The sequence below is a fragment of the Hypomesus nipponensis genome, chromosome 12, assembly GCF_054491055.1.
Source record: "Hypomesus nipponensis isolate SF chromosome 12, ASM5449105v1, whole genome shotgun sequence".
NCBI classification, from domain to species: domain Eukaryota; kingdom Metazoa; phylum Chordata; class Actinopteri; order Osmeriformes; family Osmeridae; genus Hypomesus; species Hypomesus nipponensis.
This window is the reverse complement of record NC_140372.1, coordinates 16352501-16357500: the sequence shown is the minus strand read 5'-3', so window position 1 is coordinate 16357500 and position 5000 is coordinate 16352501. Positions and strand designations below refer to the sequence as shown.

The 5000-nt window shown below is 46.8% G+C and overlaps 13 non-coding genes and 4 pseudogenes across 13 annotated transcripts; all 17 read left to right on the top strand.

Annotated features, from left to right (window-relative positions):
• Window positions 1–139: 139 nt before the first annotated feature.
• On the top strand, window positions 140–258 carry LOC146262975 (5S ribosomal RNA). Its single transcript, XR_014725162.1, has one exon. It is a non-coding gene; the product is annotated as a 5S ribosomal RNA (ribosomal RNA).
• A 176-nt stretch (window positions 259–434) lies between these two features.
• On the top strand, window positions 435–553 carry LOC146262974 (5S ribosomal RNA; annotated as a pseudogene).
• A 172-nt stretch (window positions 554–725) lies between these two features.
• On the top strand, window positions 726–844 carry LOC146262973 (5S ribosomal RNA). The gene has a single exon (XR_014725161.1). It is a non-coding gene; the product is annotated as a 5S ribosomal RNA (ribosomal RNA).
• Window positions 845–1012: 168 nt separating this feature from the next.
• LOC146262972 (5S ribosomal RNA) lies at window positions 1013–1131 on the top strand. The gene has a single exon (XR_014726431.1). It is a non-coding gene; the product is annotated as a 5S ribosomal RNA (ribosomal RNA).
• A 188-nt stretch (window positions 1132–1319) lies between these two features.
• On the top strand, window positions 1320–1437 carry LOC146262971 (5S ribosomal RNA; annotated as a pseudogene).
• A 178-nt stretch (window positions 1438–1615) lies between these two features.
• Window positions 1616–1734, top strand: LOC146262970 (5S ribosomal RNA; annotated as a pseudogene).
• Window positions 1735–1922: 188 nt separating this feature from the next.
• On the top strand, window positions 1923–2041 carry LOC146262969 (5S ribosomal RNA). The gene has a single exon (XR_014728376.1). It is a non-coding gene; the product is annotated as a 5S ribosomal RNA (ribosomal RNA).
• A 182-nt stretch (window positions 2042–2223) lies between these two features.
• On the top strand, window positions 2224–2342 carry LOC146262968 (5S ribosomal RNA). The gene has a single exon (XR_014725160.1). It is a non-coding gene; the product is annotated as a 5S ribosomal RNA (ribosomal RNA).
• Window positions 2343–2526: 184 nt separating this feature from the next.
• On the top strand, window positions 2527–2645 carry LOC146262967 (5S ribosomal RNA). The gene has a single exon (XR_014726420.1). It is a non-coding gene; the product is annotated as a 5S ribosomal RNA (ribosomal RNA).
• Window positions 2646–2823: 178 nt separating this feature from the next.
• On the top strand, window positions 2824–2942 carry LOC146262966 (5S ribosomal RNA). The gene has a single exon (XR_014725159.1). It is a non-coding gene; the product is annotated as a 5S ribosomal RNA (ribosomal RNA).
• A 172-nt stretch (window positions 2943–3114) lies between these two features.
• Window positions 3115–3233, top strand: LOC146262965 (5S ribosomal RNA). Its single transcript, XR_014725158.1, has one exon. It is a non-coding gene; the product is annotated as a 5S ribosomal RNA (ribosomal RNA).
• Window positions 3234–3407: 174 nt separating this feature from the next.
• On the top strand, window positions 3408–3526 carry LOC146262964 (5S ribosomal RNA). The gene has a single exon (XR_014725157.1). It is a non-coding gene; the product is annotated as a 5S ribosomal RNA (ribosomal RNA).
• Window positions 3527–3692: 166 nt separating this feature from the next.
• On the top strand, window positions 3693–3811 carry LOC146262963 (5S ribosomal RNA). The gene has a single exon (XR_014725156.1). It is a non-coding gene; the product is annotated as a 5S ribosomal RNA (ribosomal RNA).
• Window positions 3812–3989: 178 nt separating this feature from the next.
• Window positions 3990–4108, top strand: LOC146262962 (5S ribosomal RNA). The gene has a single exon (XR_014725155.1). It is a non-coding gene; the product is annotated as a 5S ribosomal RNA (ribosomal RNA).
• A 176-nt stretch (window positions 4109–4284) lies between these two features.
• On the top strand, window positions 4285–4403 carry LOC146262961 (5S ribosomal RNA; annotated as a pseudogene).
• A 166-nt stretch (window positions 4404–4569) lies between these two features.
• On the top strand, window positions 4570–4688 carry LOC146262960 (5S ribosomal RNA). The gene has a single exon (XR_014725153.1). It is a non-coding gene; the product is annotated as a 5S ribosomal RNA (ribosomal RNA).
• Window positions 4689–4870: 182 nt separating this feature from the next.
• LOC146262959 (5S ribosomal RNA) lies at window positions 4871–4989 on the top strand. Its single transcript, XR_014725152.1, has one exon. It is a non-coding gene; the product is annotated as a 5S ribosomal RNA (ribosomal RNA).
• The last annotated feature ends 11 nt before the right edge of the window (window positions 4990–5000 follow it).

Here is a 5000-nt window from a genome sequence, read left to right as displayed (position 1 = left end):
AAGTAGTCCTTCATGAAAGGGGCTGGAAGCTGTTTTCATTTTGACACGAGAGAGAGAGAGAGAGAGAGAGAGAGACCACCTTGCATTGTCAATTGCTAAATCTGTATATGGATAAGTAGCCTATGGTTGTCAACTTATTTCGTACGGCCATACCAGCCTGGCAACGCCCGATCTCGTCTGATCTCGGAAGCTAAGCAGGGTCGGGCCTGGTTAGTACTTGGATGGGAGACCGCCTGGGAATACCAGGTGCTGTATGCTCTTTTGCTCATTCACTTAGAAACTGAAATCTTGCAATATGCACAAGTAGTCCTTCATGAAAGGGGCTGGAAGCTGTATTCATTTTGACACGAGAGAGAGAGAGAGAGAGAGACCACCTTGCATTGTCAATTGCTAAATCTGTATATGGATAAGTAGCCTATGGTTGTCAACTTATTTTGTACGGCTATACCAGCCTGGCAACGCCCGATCTCGTCTGATCTCGGAAGCTAAGCATGGTCGGGCCTGGTTAGTACTTGGATGGGAGACCGCCTGGGAATACCAGGTGCTGTATGCTCTTTTGCTCATTCACTTAGAAACTGAAATCTTGCAATATGCACAAGTAGTCCTTCATGAAAGGGGCTGGAAGCTGTTTTCATTTTGACACGAGAGAGAGAGAGAGAGACCACCTTGCATTGTCAATTGCTAAATCTGTATATGGATAAGTAGCCTATGGTTGTCAACTTATTTCGTACGGCCATACCAGCCTGGCAACGCCCGATCTCGTCTGATCTCGGAAGCTAAGCAGGGTCGGGCCTGGTTAGTACTTGGATGGGAGACCGCCTGGGAATACCAGGTGCTGTATGCTCATTCACTTAGAAACTGAAATCTTGCAATATGCACAAGTAGTCCTTCATGAAAGGGGCTGGAAGCTGTTTTCATTTTGACACGAGAGAGAGAGAGAGAGAGAGACCACCTTGCATTGTCAATTGCTAAATCTGTATATGGATAAGTAGCCTATGGTTGTCAACTTATTTCGTACGGCCATACCAGCCTGGCAACGCCCGATCTCGTCTGATCTCGGAAGCTAAGCAGGGTTGGGCCTGGTTAGTACTTGGATGGGAGACCGCCTGGGAATACCAGGTGCTGTATGCTCTTTTGCTCATTCACTTAGAAACTGAAATCTTGCAATATGCACAAGTAGTCCTTCATGAAAGGGGCTGGAAGCTGTTTTCATTTTGACACGAGAGAGAGAGAGAGAGAGAGAGAGAGAGAGAGACTACCTTGCATTGTCAATTGCTAAATCTGTATATGGATAAGTAGCCTATGGTTGTCAACTTATTTTGTACGGCTATACCAGCCTGGCAACGCCCGATCTCGTCTGATCTCGGAGCTAAGCAGGGTCGGGCCTGGTTAGTACTTGGATGGGAGACCGCCTGGGAATACCAGGTGCTGTATGCTCTTTTGCTCATTCACTTAGAAACTGAAATCTTGCAATATGCACAAGTAGTCCTTCATGAAAGGGGCTGGAAGCTGTTTTCATTTTGACACGAGAGAGAGAGAGAGAGAGAGAGACCACCTTGCATTGTCAATTGCTAAATCTGTATATGGATAAGTAGCCTATGGTTGTCAACTTATTTTGTACGGCTATACCAGCCTGGCAACGCCCGATCTCGTCTGATCTCGGAAGCTAAGCATGGTCGGGCCTGGTTAGTACTTGGATGGGAGACCGCCTGGGAATACCAGGTGCTGTATGCTCTTTTGCTCATTCACTTAGAAACTGAAATCTTGCAATATGCACAAGTAGTCCTTCATGAAAGGGGCTGGAAGCTGTTTTCATTTTGACACGAGAGAGAGAGAGAGAGAGAGAGAGAGAGAGAGACTACCTTGCATTGTCAATTGCTAAATCTGTATATGGATAAGTAGCCTATGGTTGTCAACTCATTTCGTACGGCCATACCAGCCTGGCAATGCCCGATCTCGTCTGATCTCGGAAGCTAAGCAGGGTCGGGCCTGGTTAGTACTTGGATGGGAGACCGCCTGGGAATACCAGGTGCTGTATGCTCTTTTGCTCATTCACTTAGAAACTGAAATCTTGCAATATGCACAAGTAGTCCTTCATGAAAGGGGCTGGAAGCTGTTTTCATTTTGACACGAGAGAGAGAGAGAGAGAGAGAGAGAGACCACCTTGCATTGTCAATTGCTAAATCTGTATATGGATAAGTAGCCTATGGTTGTCAACTTATTTCGTACGGCCATACCAGCCTGGCAACGCCCGATCTCGTCTGATCTCGGAAGCTAAGCAGGGTCGGGCCTGGTTAGTACTTGGATGGGAGACCGCCTGGGAATACCAGGTGCTGTATGCTCTTTTGCTCATTCACTTAGAAACTGAAATCTTGCAATATGCACAAGTAGTCCTTCATGAAAGGGGCTGGAAGCTGTTTTCATTTTGACACGAGAGAGAGAGAGAGAGAGAGAGAGAGAGACCACCTTGCATTGTCAATTGCTAAATCTGTATATGGATAAGTAGCCTATGGTTGTCAACTTATTTCGTACGGCCATACCAGCCTGGCAACGCCCGATCTCGTCTGATCTCGGAAGCTAAGCAGGGTTGGGCCTGGTTAGTACTTGGATGGGAGACCGCCTGGGAATACCAGGTGCTGTATGCTCTTTTGCTCATTCACTTAGAAACTGAAATCTTGCAATATGCACAAGTAGTCCTTCATGAAAGGGGCTGGAAGCTGTTTTCATTTTGACACGAGAGAGAGAGAGAGAGAGAGAGACCACCTTGCATTGTCAATTGCTAAATCTGTATATGGATAAGTAGCCTATGGTTGTCAACTTATTTCGTACGGCCATACCAGCCTGGCAACGCCCGATCTCGTCTGATCTCGGAAGCTAAGCAGGGTCGGGCCTGGTTAGTACTTGGATGGGAGACCGCCTGGGAATACCAGGTGCTGTATGCTCCTTTGCTCATTCACTTAGAAACTGAAATTTTGCAATATGCACAAGTAGTCCTTCATGAAATGGGCTGGAAGCTGTTTTCATTTTGACACAAGAGAGAGAGAGAGAGACCACCTTGCATTGTCAATTGCTAAATCTGTATATGGATAAGTAGCCTATGGTTGTCAACTTATTTCGTACGGCCATACCAGCCTGGCAACGCCCGATCTCGTCTGATCTCGGAAGCTAAGCAGGGTCGGGCCTGGTTAGTACTTGGATGGGAGACCGCCTGGGAATACCAGGTGCTGTATGCTCTTTTGCTCATTCACTTAGAAACTGAAATCTTGCAATATGCACAAGTAGTCCTTCATGAAAGGGGCTGGAAGCTTTTTTCATTTTGACACGAGAGAGAGAGAGAGAGAGACTACCTTGCATTGTCAATTGCTAAATCTGTATATGGATAAGTAGCCTATGGTTGTCAACTTATTTCGTACGGCCATACCAGCCTGGCAACGCCCGATCTCGTCTGATCTCGGAAGCTAAGCAGGGTCGGGCCTGGTTAGTACTTGGATGGGAGACCGCCTGGGAATACCAGGTGCTGTATGCTCTTTTGCTCATTCACTTAGAAACTGAAATCTTGCAATATGCACAAGTAGTCCTTCATGAAAGGGGCTGGAAGCTGTTTTCATTTTGACACGAGAGAGAGAGACTACCTTGCATTGTCAATTGCTAAATCTGTATATGGATAAGTAGCCTATGGTTGTCAACTTATTTCGTACGGCCATACCAGCCTGGCAACGCCCGATCTCGTCTGATCTCGGAAGCTAAGCAGGGTCGGGCCTGGTTAGTACTTGGATGGGAGACCGCCTGGGAATACCAGGTGCTGTATGCTCTTTTGCTCATTCACTTAGAAACTGAAATCTTGCAATATGCACAAGTAGTCCTTCATGAAAGGGGCTGGAAGCTGTTTTCATTTTGACACGAGAGAGAGAGAGAGAGAGAGAGACCACCTTGCATTGTCAATTGCTAAATCTGTATATGGATAAGTAGCCTATGGTTGTCAACTTATTTCGTACGGCCATACCAGCCTGGCAACGCCCGATCTCGTCTGATCTCGGAAGCTAAGCAGGGTCGGGCCTGGTTAGTACTTGGATGGGAGACCGCCTGGGAATACCAGGTGCTGTATGCTCTTTTGCTCATTCACTTAGAAACTGAAATCTTGCAATATGCACAAGTAGTCCTTCATGAAAGGGGCTGGAAGCTGTATTCATTTTGACACGAGAGAGAGAGAGAGAGAGAGACCACCTTGCATTGTCAATTGCTAAATCTGTATATGGATAAGTAGCCTATGGTTGTCAACTTATTTTGTACGGCTATACCAGCCTGGCAACGCCCGATCTCGTCTGATCTCGGAAGCTAAGCATGGTCGGGCCTGGTTAGTACTTGGATGGGAGACCGCCTGGGAATACCAGGTGCTGTATGCTCTTTTGCTCATTCACTTAGAAACTGAAATCTTGCAATATGCACAAGTAGTCCTTCATGAAAGGGGCTGGAAGCTGTTTTCATTTTGACACGAGAGAGAGAGACTACCTTGCATTGTCAATTGCTAAATCTGTATATGGATAAGTAGCCTATGGTTGTCAACTTATTTCGTACGGCCATACCAGCCTGGCAACGCCCGATCTCGTCTGATCTCGGAAGCTAAGCAGGGTCGGGCCTGGTTAGTACTTGGATGGGAGACCGCCTGGGAATACCAGGTGCTGTATGCTCTTTTGCTCATTTACTTAGAAACTGAAATCTTGCAATATGCACAAGTAGTCCTTCATGAAAGGGGCTGGAAGCTGTTTTCATTTTGACACGAGAGAGAGAGAGAGAAAGAGAGAGAGACCACCTTGCATTGTCAATTGCTAAATCTGTATATGGATAAGTAGCCTATGGTTGTCAACTTATTTCGTACGGCCATACCAGCCTGGCAACGCCCGATCTCGTCTGATCTCGGAAGCTAAGCAGGGTCGGGCCTGGTTAGTACTTGGATGGGAGACCGCCTGGGAATACCAGGTGCTGTATGCTCTTTTGCTCAT